This window comes from Protopterus annectens, chromosome 13.part0 (genome assembly GCF_019279795.1).
Source record: "Protopterus annectens isolate FY-2018-M chromosome 13.part0, PAN1.0, whole genome shotgun sequence".
NCBI classification, from domain to species: Eukaryota; Metazoa; Chordata; order Ceratodontiformes; family Protopteridae; genus Protopterus; species Protopterus annectens.
This window is the reverse complement of record NC_056747.1, coordinates 527,770,995-527,785,023: the sequence shown is the minus strand read 5'-3', so window position 1 is coordinate 527,785,023 and position 14,029 is coordinate 527,770,995. Positions and strand designations below refer to the sequence as shown.

General features: G+C 45.4%; 1 protein-coding gene across 1 annotated transcript in view; it reads left to right on the top strand.

Annotated features, from left to right (window-relative positions):
• Nucleotides 1-14,029, top strand: part of RNF43 (ring finger protein 43) — a 1,798,873-nt gene that overhangs the window by 427,013 nt on the left and 1,357,831 nt on the right. The gene's annotated exons all lie outside the window — the stretch shown is intronic.

Below are 14,029 nucleotides of genomic sequence, written 5' to 3'. Positions count from 1 at the left end.
ATTGGGTGACGTAGGGATTAATGCCCAGCTTAGTAAGTTTGTCTATGATTCCAGAGTGGGGGATGGTGTCAAAGGCCTTGGCAAGGTCTAGATAGGCTGTGTGGACCACCTTACCCTTGTCCATGGCTCTGGAGACTGATTCGAAGAAGTCAGTCAGGTTCAGGAGACAAGATCGTCCCTTCACAAACCCAAATTGGGTGGGGTCCAGTGTTTGATGGTTGCCAATGTCTTTGTTTATAAGTTCCATGATAACATGCTCCATGGCCATGGCCTTGCAGAAAAGGCTTGTCAGACTGATGGGACGGTAGTTTCCGAGATCCAAGGTGGATCCCCCCTTGTGGACTGGGATAACTGTAGCTCTGCGCCACTCAGTGGGCACGAAACCTGAGGTGAGGCTATGATTAAACATGACACTTAGGTGAGGTGCCAGTTCATATTGTAGTTCATGTAGAACACAGCCCAGGATGTCATCTGGTCCCATGGATGCTGTATTCTTAGCTTTGGAGAGTGCGTTTTCTACCTGTGTGGCCGTTATTACCAGACTTTGGCAATCTTCAGTATTGAGATGGGCCATTTAGGGGGTGAGAGGGGGGTGAAGTTGGCACTGAATCGATCTGCCAGGATATTGGCAATATCTTTGGGATCAGTGCATTTAATGCCATTCTGTTTTAGCTCAGAGCAGATCTGAGCATTGCCATTTAGAATCTTGACATAGTTATAGAATGCCTTGTGGTTGTGTTTGGAATCTTTGGCAATTTTATTTTCGTAACTAGCTTTGGAGGATTTTATGAGGGATCTCAGTTTCTTACTGAGGCTGGTAAGGAAGTTTTTTGCATCCTGGGATTTTCCTCTTTTCTGCAACAGTTTCTTCCTTTTGTTGTAAAGTTTGTTTATGGCAGGGGACCACCAGATTGGCTTCCTTATTTTTGGATGAGAGTCCACAAACCAAAAGCATCTATATATCAATCAAAAAGAGATGCTAGCTGTTCAAAATGCCCTGCCAGCCTTCAAGGACCTACTTCATCCGGGACAACTACTGATAAAGACAGACAACACCACGGTCATGTGGTACATAAACAAGCAGTGGGGCACTCATTTTTATCCCCTGTGCAGACTAGCCATGGCTTTATGGGACACAGCATTGACTTACCAAGTTCATCTGAAGGCACAATTCCTGCCAGGAAAGGAAAACACTCTGGCAGATGAACTAAGCACAAATCTCATGGATCCCCACGAGTGGCACCTGGATCCACAAGTCTTCAGCATGATAACAAAGAAATGGGGACGCCCATACATGGATCTATTTGCCTCCCCTCAAAACAGTCAACTAAAAAGATTCGGCACAAGGACTTATCACAGACAATCTTGGAAAGTGGACGCCTTATCTTTCAACTGGACAAACCTATCAGCATATGCCTTTCCTCCACTACCTCTCCTCCCCAAGGTACTCCTAAAGGTTAGGCAGAAGAAACCAAAAATTATTCTGATTGCCCCAGACTGGCCCCGCCAGTACTGGCATCTGAACTTAAGGAACATTTCCCAATGCCCAGCCTGGACCTTACCTCAAATACCTCATCTACTGTCCCAGCAAAACAATCAAATTCTGCACAGCCAACTCAGGACCCTAAACCTGGCAGCATGGTAGATAAGGTAGCCATACAAACCACACCTCTCAGTAAAGCTGTGATGGATGTCATTTTAGAAGCCAGAAGGCCTAATACTAGAAAATCCTATGCTGGGAAATGGAAGAGGTTTTGCTCTTGGAACCAAGCTCAAGGAACTGATACAGCTGTACCAAATATTCCTCAGATTTTGCAGTACTTAACTGAGATGCTGGACAAAGGCCTATCTTTCTCATCAATTAACATCCATGCCTCTGCCATTTCGGCTCATTACAATACAGAGCCACCACTCTTTTCTCATCCTTTATTAAGGCAGTACCTCAGAGGAGCCAAAAACTTAAGGCCTCCAAGGAGAACGCCAATACCTGCATGGGACCTCAGTTATGTTTTGGAAAATCTCACCTTACCTCCTTTTCAGCCAGCTGCTACTGCAGATATAAAATTCTTATCTTGGAAAACAGCTCTGCTCCTAGCAGTAACTTCTGCAAGAAGAGTTTCAGAGCTACAGGCTCTCATGGCCGTGGAACCCTTTATCATTTTGTATCCAGACAGGGTCTCTCTGAGAACAAACCCTACATTTATGCCTAAGGTGATATCCAGTGTAGCCATTAACCAAACTATTAATTTGCCAACCTTTTATCCAAATCCACAGAACAAGGGGAGAAAATTCTGCATTCTTTGGATGTACACAGACAACATAGATTCTACTTGGATAAAACTAAAGTTTTCAGAAAGACAGAACAATTACTAGTGGCATATGCCACAGTATCACAAGGAAAGGCTATCTCCAAGCAGACTATTTCAAAGTGGATAGGTCACTGCATTCGTTTCTGCTACTCACAGTATGGCAAACCAGTGCCTAAGGGCATTAGGCCACATTCAACCAGAGCTGCAGCCACTTCTGCAGCCTTTCTCAGGGGAGTACCAACCAAAGACATTTTAGAGGCTGCTACTTGGAGTTCAATGCATACCTTTACAAAACATTACAATCTGCCTCTTTACTCTAAATTCAGGGCGGGCTTTGCCACTGCAGTTCTGCAGGGCCTCATAGCCACTCCTAATGCTGTTTAGCTCCAGCCCCCCAAACATTTAGCTTTGGGACTCAACCCAAATGTAATGACTGCAACAGTGAAACACGAAGAACATAGTACAGTTGTGTACACTTACCATAAATGTAGATGTTCTAGTGTATTCACTGTTGCAGTCTAAGTTACCCACCCGCCATCCCCCTTATTTTTGCTGGAACTTATCTTTGCTTCTCTAATCTATACAACCTATGTGGTGTATTTGCTTATAGATGAAGGTAAAGCTTATTTCTGGTGCATGTATGATGTTCATCATGTTACACTGCTGCAGTCATTACACTTGGGGTTATCCTGCCGTCAGGCGGTCCCGCAGTCGGCCAGAGTTCCAAAGTCTTGGTCCGGCGTCGGTTGCTTTCGCTTCTTCCCTGACGTCAGTGCTCCAGGGGTATATAAGATGCATCCGACGGCATTTTCTTCAGTCTTTCTTGCCGCACAGTGCCCGAAGCAGAAGCAGTTCGCAAGTGCCGGTCGGCCGACTCCTGAGATTTTCGAAGTCTAATTTCAGATCCGAAGTCTTCAATAAAGCTAAGTACCCGTTGGGGAAACTTTTTTCTTGCCTCAGACCGATGTCAGAAAAAGTTAATAATTGTATTTCTTGTGGGAAGCAAATACCTCATAAGGACTTCCACTCTTACTGTATTCCATGCCTAGGCCCTGATCACAACGTCACTAGTTGTCGGTTTTGTGCTAGATTTAACAAACGCACTATAAAAAGACGTTTTGATTTTGCTTTGCACTACTTTGGCCGACGGTTCATTTATACTATACCGTCGGATCAACCGACCGCAATTCCAAAAAAACGCAGAGACAAGGATAAAGACAGGCATCCGAGGTCCAAAACCGATGACGAAACCTCTTCTAGGCCAGTCGCCAGTTCTCAGTGAGGCGCTTTCGCAGCCCCTGAGCCACAGGCCGCCTCCGACTCCCACGTGGAGACAACTAGGCCTCTGGAAACTCAAGGTATTGGGCCTACGGAAACTAATCCCTCAGATGGGTCCGGAGCCCCTGAGCAGGCATCAGTTTCTGAGGGTGTTTTCAGACCTTCACAACTTACCATTAAAGACAAAGAAGCAAGTACAGCATTCTCCTGGACAGTCCTCCATGCCTAAGAAACAGATGCTTAAAAGGGCCGAAGACCTCATTACTCTAATCAGGGGTTCCCATCCCCCTCCTGAGAAAAGGCCTAGGCAGGATACAGATTATGATTCCTCTGATCAGGTTTCCATTTCCTCTGATTCCTCTTCAGACCAGGGATACTCTCTACCCCCCCCTATGAGGACTCTGATGCTGAAGAATCTATCACTTCAGCCTCTCCTCCTGAGGATTATTCTTTTGGGGAAACTTTACATACCATGAGGGAGCATTTCCATTGGGAAAGTCAGGATTATTCAGAATCCAAGAAAAGGCTCAGGGATTTCCTTTTATTGCCTCAGCACAGGCCCCTGGCTAATTCCGCCTGTGCTAGATATTGTGGATGATGTGCTCTCTGAATCCAGTTTATCTCCTGATTCTTTGCCCCCTGCACCAGCCAAGACAGATAGGTATTATAGAGTCCCTGACTTTCACAAGTTTCTTTATAAAAACCCTTCTGCTGATCCAGAAACTATTTCCCAGGGTCCAAAAGGGGTTAAGGCTTCCATTGCAAAAAATCCAGTACCCTCTGACAGAGATTCCAGAGCTTTGGATAGATGGGGGAAGAAAGTTTACACTTCTGCAACTTTAGCAGTAAGGGCTTTAAATTGCCAGTTTCACATGCTTAAGTACCAACAGTATCTAATGGCTCAGTTAAAACAGAAAATGCTTGCAATCTCAGAAGCTCCTGACTGTAAAGAAATGCAGGATTTATTGCATGCAGTTGAACAGGTGGGAAAACATACTCTGCAATGTGGTTTTGATTCTTTAGAGGCCTCTTGTAGAGCCGCAGTTACAGGTTCTGTGATTCGAAGACATGCTTGGTTAAAAGAACAGAGTTTACCTGATCATGTTAAGGCAAAATTATTGGATGCTCCTTTACAGCATGATACATTGTTTGGTGTTAAGGCAGAAGAGGTGTTAAAGAAAATGGAGGATAAAGCTAAATCTATGCAAACATTCAAGGATTTCTTACAGGTACAGCCACTTCGAATTAGCAGAAATTGGCCAACAAAGAATTGGTCCTTTCCAGTGTCAGACAGGCCACAGAGAGGCAGATACAGATGCCAAAGAGGCAGATCTCAACCCCAAGGCTCTAACAGACAACGACAGTGGGGCACCTCAACCCCAAAAGGAGGTGAGGACAAGTCTCAACCTTACAGGAAACAGCCCCAGTGACTTCCCCCTTCGTACGCCAAGCACTTCCCTTTTGGCAGCCCCCTTAGGAGGAAAACTAGCACTTTTTTCTCAAAACTGGCAAACAATCACCCAAGACAAATGGGTTCTGAATATTGTGTCTCAAGGTTACAGGTTCCACTTTCATACTTTACCAAAGCTAAAAGGAATGCCAGACCTGCCACAGAATCAGTGGGCAGAGGCACAAAAACAAATTTCAGCCCTCATGGACATGAGAGCTATTCAAAAAGTACCACAACAGGAACAAGGACAAGGATTTTACTCAAGACTCTTCCTGGTCCCCAGAAAGGACAAGGCCTGGAGGCCCATACTAGACCTTTCAATTCTAAATACTTACCTGGATATTCCGAAATTCAAAATGTTGACTTTACAGCAGCTTCTACCCATGCTGGGCAAGAAGGCTTGGCTTGTTACTCTGGACCTCAAAGAGGCATACCTGCATGTCCCTATCAGGCAAAATTGCAGAAGATACCTCAGATTCAAAGCTGGTACAATGCACTACCAATTCTCTGCACTGCCCTTTGGCTTATCTACTGCACCCAGGGTCTTTACAAAGTGCCTGGCACCAGTAATTGCATTTTGCAGACAAAAAGGAATTCAAATATATCCATACCTGGACGACTGCCTCATTCAAGCAGAGACAAAGGACATTCTTCTACAGCATCTGGTGTTTGTAAAAAGGTTCCTAATTTCTCTAGGGTACACAGTAAACGAAAAGAAGTCAAAACTAGTGCCCTCACAACAGATTGTATTCCTGGGTGCCAGCTTAAATACAGTGGCCCAGATGGCTTATCTCACACCAGACAAACAAATTCAATTAACTCAATATTTTCAATTACTGGCAAAAAGTCCCATCTCCCTGCAAGAAAAATTCTGCAGGCCCTGGGATTCATGGCATCCTGCATACTACTAATACCATATGCCAGACTGCATATGAGGAAATTACAATGGTACCTAAAAAGTGTTTGGACTCAACACTCTCACAGTTTAGAAGCAGTAATACCAATGATTCCCTGCCTACAACAGGAGTTTCGATGGTAGGCATAGGCATGTCACCTAAACAAGGGTCAGCCTTTTACCCTACCCACAGCCAGGCAGACTCTAACAACAGATGCTTCGGATTACGCCTGGGAAGCACACATGGCAGGAAAATGCATTCAGGGCAAGTGGACTACAGACCAGATGCATCTTCACATCAATCAAAAAGAGATGTTAGCTGTTCAAAATGCCCTAACAGCTTTCAAGGGCCTTCTGCATCCAAGACAATTATTATTAAAGACAGACAACACCACAGTAATGTGGTACATAAACAAGCAAGGGGGCACTCATTCTTATCCCCTATGCAGGCAAGCCATGACGTTGTGGAACACAGCTCTAACGTATCAAGTTCATCTGCAAGCACAATTACTGCCAGGAAAGAAAAATACTCTGGCAGACGTTCTAAGCAGAAATATCATGGACCCTCACGAATGGAAATTGAATCCACAAATCTTCAGCATGGTAACGCAAAAATGTGGATGCCCAGACATAGATCTTTTTGCCTCCCCACTGAATTGCCAACTACAAAAATTCTGCACAAGGACTTATCACAAGCAAGCATGGAAAGTGGATGCTCTCTCGTTCAGCTGGAAAAGCCTAAAAGTTTATGCCTTCCCTCCATTGCCTCTCCTTTCAAAGGTACTCCTAAAAGCCAGACAAGAAAAACCACAGATGATCCTGATTGCTCCAGACTGGCCACGCCAGCACTGGTACCCAGTCTTAAAGAACTTAACTCCAGGCCCACCATGGATTTTGCTTAAAATTCCACACCTTCTGACTCAACAAAACAATCAGATCCTGCACGGTCAGCTCAAAACCCTAAACCTGGCTACATGGCAGATTCATTAGTCAAACAGGCAACACCTCTCTCTAAAGCTGTTATGGATGTCATTTTGGAGGCCAGGAGGCCTAGCACCAGGAAAGCTTACTCAGAGAAATGGAAGAGAATCTGCGCCTGGAACCAGGCTCAAAGCCTAGACCCTCTTGTCCCAAACATTCCTCAGATTTTACAATACTTAACTGAGATGCTGGACAAAGGCCTATCCTTCTCATCAATTAAGATCCATGCCTCTGCCATTTCAGCACATTACAACACGGATCCTCCTTTATTCTCTCATCCCTTGCTAAAGCAGTACCTCAGAGGGGCTAAAAATGTAAGACCGCCCCGGAGAGCACCAACACCAACTTGGGACCTCGATTTCGTTTTGGAAAAACTGACCCTACCACCTTTTGAGCCAGCCAATACAGCCGATCTAAAAATTTTATCATGGAAAGCAGCTCTGCTCCTGGCAGTAACTTCAGCACGAAGAGTCTCAGAGCTACAGGGATTAATGGCAGTGGAACCTTTTATAATTTTTCATCAGGACAGGGTTTAAGGACAAACCCTACCTTTATGCCAAAGGTGGTATCTAGTGTGGCTCTTAACCAAACCATCCATTTGCCAACTTTTTATCCAAACCCCAGAATAAAGGGGAGAAACTTCTGCACTCTTTGGACATACACAGGCAGCTACGCTTCTACTTGGACAAAACAAAAGCTTTCAGGAAAACTGAGCAACTGTTTGTAGCATATGCTGTAGGATCACAGGGCAAGGCTATCTCAAAGCAGACTATATCCAAATGGATAGGACACTGTATTCGTTACTGCTACACACAGCATGGAAAATCAGTCCCTAACAACATTAGGCCACATTCCACCAGGGCAACAGCCACTTCAACAGCCTTTCTCAGAGGAGTACCTACCAAGGAAATTTTGGAGGCTGCAACATGGAGTTCAGTGCACACCTTTACCAAACATTACCACTTGCCTCTTTACTCTAAATCCAGAGCAGGATTTGCCACTGCAGTTCTGCAGGGCCTCATAGCCAATCCTAACTCTTTATAGACCAGCCACCCAACCTTAGCTTTGGGATTCTACCCAAGTGTAGTGACTGCAGCAGTGTAACACGATGAACATAGTACAGTTTTGTACCTACCATAAATGTAGATGTTAGAGTGTTCACACTGCTGCAGTCCAGGTAACCCTCCCTCCATCCCCTGTGAACTAGCTGGACTTATCTATACCTTTCTATCCTATACAACCTTTGTGGTGTATTTGCTTGTAACTGAAGGTATTGTTTTTATTATATATATTTTTCATTAGCAATATGTATTGCCTACCTACTTGGGGGCACCTGACATCTGGGGCAAGAAAAACTGAAGAAAATGGTGTCGGATGCCTCTTATACACCCCTGGCGCACTGATGTCTGGGAAGAAGCGACAGCAACCGACACCGGACCAAGACTTTGGAACTCTGGCCGACTGAGGGACCGCCTGACGGCAGGATAACCCCAAATGTAATGACTGCAGCAGTGTGAACACTCGAACATCTACATTTATGGTAGGTACAAAACTGTACTTTGTATTTACATAAATTTAGCCTACCCTTTTGGGGGCACCTGACATCTGGGGCAAGAAAAACTGAATAAAATGGCGTCGGCTGCATCTTTTATACCCCTGACGACCTAACATCAGGGAAGATGCAACAGCAACCGCAGCAGGACCCAAGACCTTGGAATTTAGGCCGACTGAGGGCAACCTGCCAGCAGGATAACCCAAATATAATGAATGCAACAGTGAATACACTTGAACATCTACATTTATGGTAAGTGTACACAACTGTACTGTTTCCCTACTGGGGGTGGGGTGGGGGTGGGATGTGCACGTCGAGGGTGATTAGCTTATTGTCAGACCAGACGAACGAGGGGGTGACCACTGGTGTCGAGCATCAATCTCTCATGTTGGTAATGACCAGGTCTTGGATATTTGAGCCCCTGGTGGGACTATGGATTAGTTGGTTCAGGACATTGGAATTTATGAATTCCAAGAACCGTTAGGCAAAGGTGTTGGTACTCGAGTAGTTTTCCCAATTAATGGCAGGGTAGTTGAAATCACCCAGTATTAGGGTGTTTGGTTGTATCTTAATATTATCTAGTATGTTTAGAAAGGTGTAGTGAGAGTCTTGGGGCATGGTGAGGGATCTGTAGCAAGCTACAATTTGGATTGCAGTCTTACCTAGTGTTAGTTGCACTTGTAGAATTTCAGATGCAATGTTTTGGGCAGCTAGCCTGGAGGTGTGAATATCCTTGGTGAATATGGACACTCCTCCGCCTTCAGTGCTTCGGTCCTAGTTTGCTGGCCGAAAAGTGTGGTAAGAGTTGTAGCGTGGTATTGCAGGGGTGCTCTCTGGAACTTTGAACCAGGTCTCAGTTACTGCACAGATATCGATGTTCTCCATTTTTAGGAGTGCCTTGAGAGAGTGCATTTTGAGGTTTACACTTCTAACATTGAGTAGCATTACCTTCAGAGTTTGCATGCTTATATCTGCTACGGTGGTGGTTTTGTCCTTTGAGCCTTGCCTAAAAAAGGCACTATAGTGGTGGCAAGAGCCTTAGCCAGTAACCTGAATCCCAGAGGCGACAGGTGCAGACCATCTCTGGCAAAGCATCGTGCTTTGTCGATCATGTCATCCCAGGCAGACAGATATTGGATTCCCTTTGAATGACACCAGAAACTTAGTCAGTTGTTGAAGTCAATCATTTTGTCCTTATACTGTGGTATCATTCTGGGCGAAGGCAGGATACTGCTTAGGGCTAGGGTCATACGTGCCTGGGCCACATGATCCAAGAGCTCTTCCATGCCTCTTTTCATGTAGTCCAGGGAGGTACGTCTCAAGTCATTCACTCCAGCATGGACAATGACAAGAATCGTATTTGTACTTGTTGTGGAGTGACTTGAGTGCATGCATTATGTGGCGGATCCTGGCACCCGACAGGCAGCTGACAGTAATTTTCTCCTTGTTCAGCCTGGTGAGTGGGACGTCAGTGTGCCTGACTATAGAGTCATCTATGACTAAAGTGTTGGGTATGTTGTCTTTCCTTAGGGGCTGCTGTTTGGTAACACACTGGTGTTTTGAGCCGTGTGTCACTTCTGTTGTAATTGGTGTTTGTTTGCGTTTCAGCTTCGGAGGTCCTTGTTGCTTGGGCAGGTTAATGTTAAGGGCCTTTGCATAAGTGGGTTTAGTGTTACTATGTGTGGATGTTCATGGATAGGCTAGGTGAGAAGGTCTGTAATTCTTCTACTCTTGCCATTAGAGCCCTAAATTAACAAACCCACTTGGCCAGTTTTGTTTTGGACACCCTGTCTAAAGCCTCAGCTCTCTTACCTGAAGTACTAGACTCGCCTGCTAAGACCCAACTTCACACCCTACTTTCTACCACCTCACAGGTGACTAGGCACTCTTATTAAGTGCAGTTACAATGCAGTGGAAGCCTCTTCAAAATCTGCTTCAGGCTGTGGCCCGAGGAGATACTCCTGGGTGAGGCTCCAACCCCTTCCTATGGATGTACAAGCCAAGTTGTTAGATGCTGCATTAGATACTAAGGCCTTTTTCATTGAAGCTTCTGCAGAATTCCTGAAATCCCTACAAGAAAAGGGAAAGGAGTTGCAAAATGTAAAACATTTACTGGCTTCACCTATTCCTAGATACCATAGGAATTATCCTCATAGGACAACCTTTGTTAGGAGACAGCTCATTCTGCTCCACCTTAGGCTAAGGGATGGAGGCAACATAGGAAACATTCAACCCCTAGACCTCCTTCCTCTGCCACTACCACTCCTTTTCAGAGGCAGTCTGACCAGGGCAGACCTCCTCCACTGTGACTCAAACCCACTAACTCCTTCCACCCCCACATCCCTTTGCCTTACCCTCTCCCTACCCTCCTGGCAGATCATCACCTCAGAGGACTGGGTCCTCTCTATCATTCAAAAAGGTTATTTTATGACTTGGTGGACACTACTCCCTTTCCAGGGTATACCCTAACCCCCTCCAAGCCAGCGTCATCTCTTCCGCTCCATTCTCAATCAATTATAGGCTCAGGGCACCATAGAAAGGGTACCACCACAACAGATAAACAAGGGGTTTTATTACAAGATGTTTCATGTCCCAAGGAAATATGGTCCTTGGAGACCAATCCTAGATCTGTCTGTCCTCGACCTTTTTCTCAAGGTTCACACCTTCAAAATGCTCACCTTACATCTGCTCTTGCCCCTCATTCCAAGCCAGGCCTTTATGGTATCCCTGGATCTGGAGGATAACTACCTTCACATTCCGGTTCACCCCTGCTACAGGAAATTCCTACGTTTTTCAGTAGGTTACTTGCATTTTCAGTTTTCTGCATTACTTTTGGGTTATCCACAGCCCTGTGTTCACAAAGTGTCTAGCTCCAGTGATTGCCCACTGCAGAACTCGGAGTATTCAAGTATACCCATACCTAGATGACCTGTTAATACTGCACCAGGACCATCACACCCTTTACCATCACCTACACCAGATGACCAACACCCTGGCAGGGTTAGGGTTCACAGTGAACCAGCAAAACCTGCCAGAAGATAATATACATCACCCATTATTTCAAGAACATCCTCACCCTTCAAACATTAACAGCCAGGGAATTCCTGAGAGTCCTGGGCCACATGGCATCCCTAATACTCATGCTCCCTATGGCAAGGCTGCGTATGAGAAAGATTCAGTGGGTACTAAAGACTTGTTAGAACCAACATTCTCACCCTCTGGACACTTTGCTCCCTCTCCTATCATGCCTGAAAAAAGAACTGGAATGGTGGATTGCAACCATCAACCTCAACAAAGGCATGCCTTTGCAGATGCCTCCACCTTTACAGCAAATTTTCACAGATGCCTCAGATATGGGCTGGGGGGCAGTCCTACTGCACAACCACAAACTAAGCAAAGTACAGGGAGAGTGGCTTCCACTCAGACAAAAGGACCACATCAACATCAAAGAGGTGAGGGCCCTTTACCTAGCATTACAGACCTTCTGACAGGTCCTCCTACTAGGCACCTTGAAAGTATTCACAGACAATATGGCTGTCTTGTGGTGCATAAACAAACAGGTGGGACAGGGTCGTACCCCCTTTGCAGCCTAGCCATACCAATCTGGATCCTAGCATCACCTGCAAGCAGTGTACATTCCTTCAGCAGAGAATGCAGTGGTAGGCATGCTCAGCAGAACCTCTGCACCCTCTCATGAGTGGATTCTTCACAGAGGTATTTTTGGATGTTATACACAAGTGGGGTATTCCTCAGGCAGATCTGTTTGCATTCTCCCAAAACAGGCAGATGCCTTGGTTTTGTACACGGAATCCACACCCCCAGGCCTGGAAAGTGGATGTCTTCTATTTCTCTTGGGTGGGGATGTATCTCTATGCCTTCCCCCCTTCATATTGATTCAGAAGGTCCTTCTGAAGCTACAGAGGGCCAAACCAAAAATCCTACTGGTGACTCCCTACTGGCCAAGACAGCATTGGTGTCCCCTTCTTCACCTTTTAGCAAAGGGCAGTCATCACAGTTTACCCCACCATTTAGACCTACTCGCACAAGATGGGGGATCCCTAATACACTCTCAGGTGAACAATCTCAAACTCACTTTATGGCTGATAGGGTTCTGATCCCCTTCAGACACCTATAGTCATAATACATACTCAGTGTCCTGCAAGAGACCAGGAAGCCTAGTACCAGGAGAAATTACGTGTCAAAATGGAAAAGATTCCCCAGGTAATGTCAAAAGAAAAACCAGAACCCTTTACTCATTCCTGTACCCATGGTCCTTTCTTACTTGTGTGAGCTTCTACATTCAAGACTTGAGTACTTGCCTTTTAAGGTCCACTTCTCTGCCAGTTCCACTTGCCTGTCTTTGATACCTCCTTTGCCATCCAGGTTAGAGGTTAAGCTCTTCTTGAAAGGGGTCCTCTATATCAGACCCCCTCGGAAGCCAATACCTCCTGTTTGGGACTTAAATTTTGTCCTTGAGAAACTCACCGTACCACCATTTGAGCCAGCTCATTGAGCATCATTGAAGCTTTACACCTGGAAAACTATTCTGCTGGTGGCCCTCTCATCCACAAGGAGGGTATCAAAAATACAATCCCTGTTGGCCACCTCTCCTTACCTCATCTTCCAGAAAGATAGGGCCTCCCTCAGGACTAACCCTTTCTTCATGCCTAAGGTGGTTAATGAGCTATATTTAAATCAGACCATTAACCTTCCTGTCTTTTTCCCTCAACCTCAAAATTCCTCTGAAAGGACTCTGCATTTCTTAGATGTCCATAGACAACTTGGGTATTACCGAGACAAAACAAAACCTGTTAGAAGGTCTGACCAGCTGTTCATCTCCTTCCACCCAAGGGCCTTGGAGAAGGCAGTCTCGAAACAGACTATATCTTCATGGATCTCAAAGGCTATCTCTGCATGTTACTCCCATCATGGGAAAGTTCTATCCGGAAGTGTGGAAGCTCACTCCACCAGGGCAGCTGCTTCTTCAGCGGCCTTCTTTAGGGGGGTAAACTATGTTTCTATTCTAGAAGCGGCTACCTGGTATTCAGTCCATACATTTATCAAGTATTATAAACTAGATTTGGTCTCTAGAGTTAGAGCTGGATTTGCTAGAGCCATCCTACATGGTCTTATAGACCAGGGAACTCATCCCTCCTACCAGGCTCATATCTAGAAGCTTTGGGACTCTCCCTACAGTTATGAATACTGCAACATGAGAATAGAAGGACATAGAATAGTTGTGTAAGAACTTTCTCTTCCATGTTGCAGTATTCAGTCCCACCCCCAACCCCCTCTTTACCTATTTATTTACCTGATGAGACTTATCTCTCCATCTCTTTCCTCAGCAGGCACCCTCTGGCTTAGTCTCACATGTGGGTCTGAAGAGCTTTCTCCCTTTATCTTCTTGCTTACCAGGGTTACTACTGTATGCGGCAGTCCATTCTGAAGTGGGTACATGCAGATGTCACATTTGTAGCCAACAATGGTTTATGGCTCCATCAGACATCACACGTACCCCTGTTCCTAAGACTTTGGTATACTGGCCGGATGTCCGGTGCTGCAGG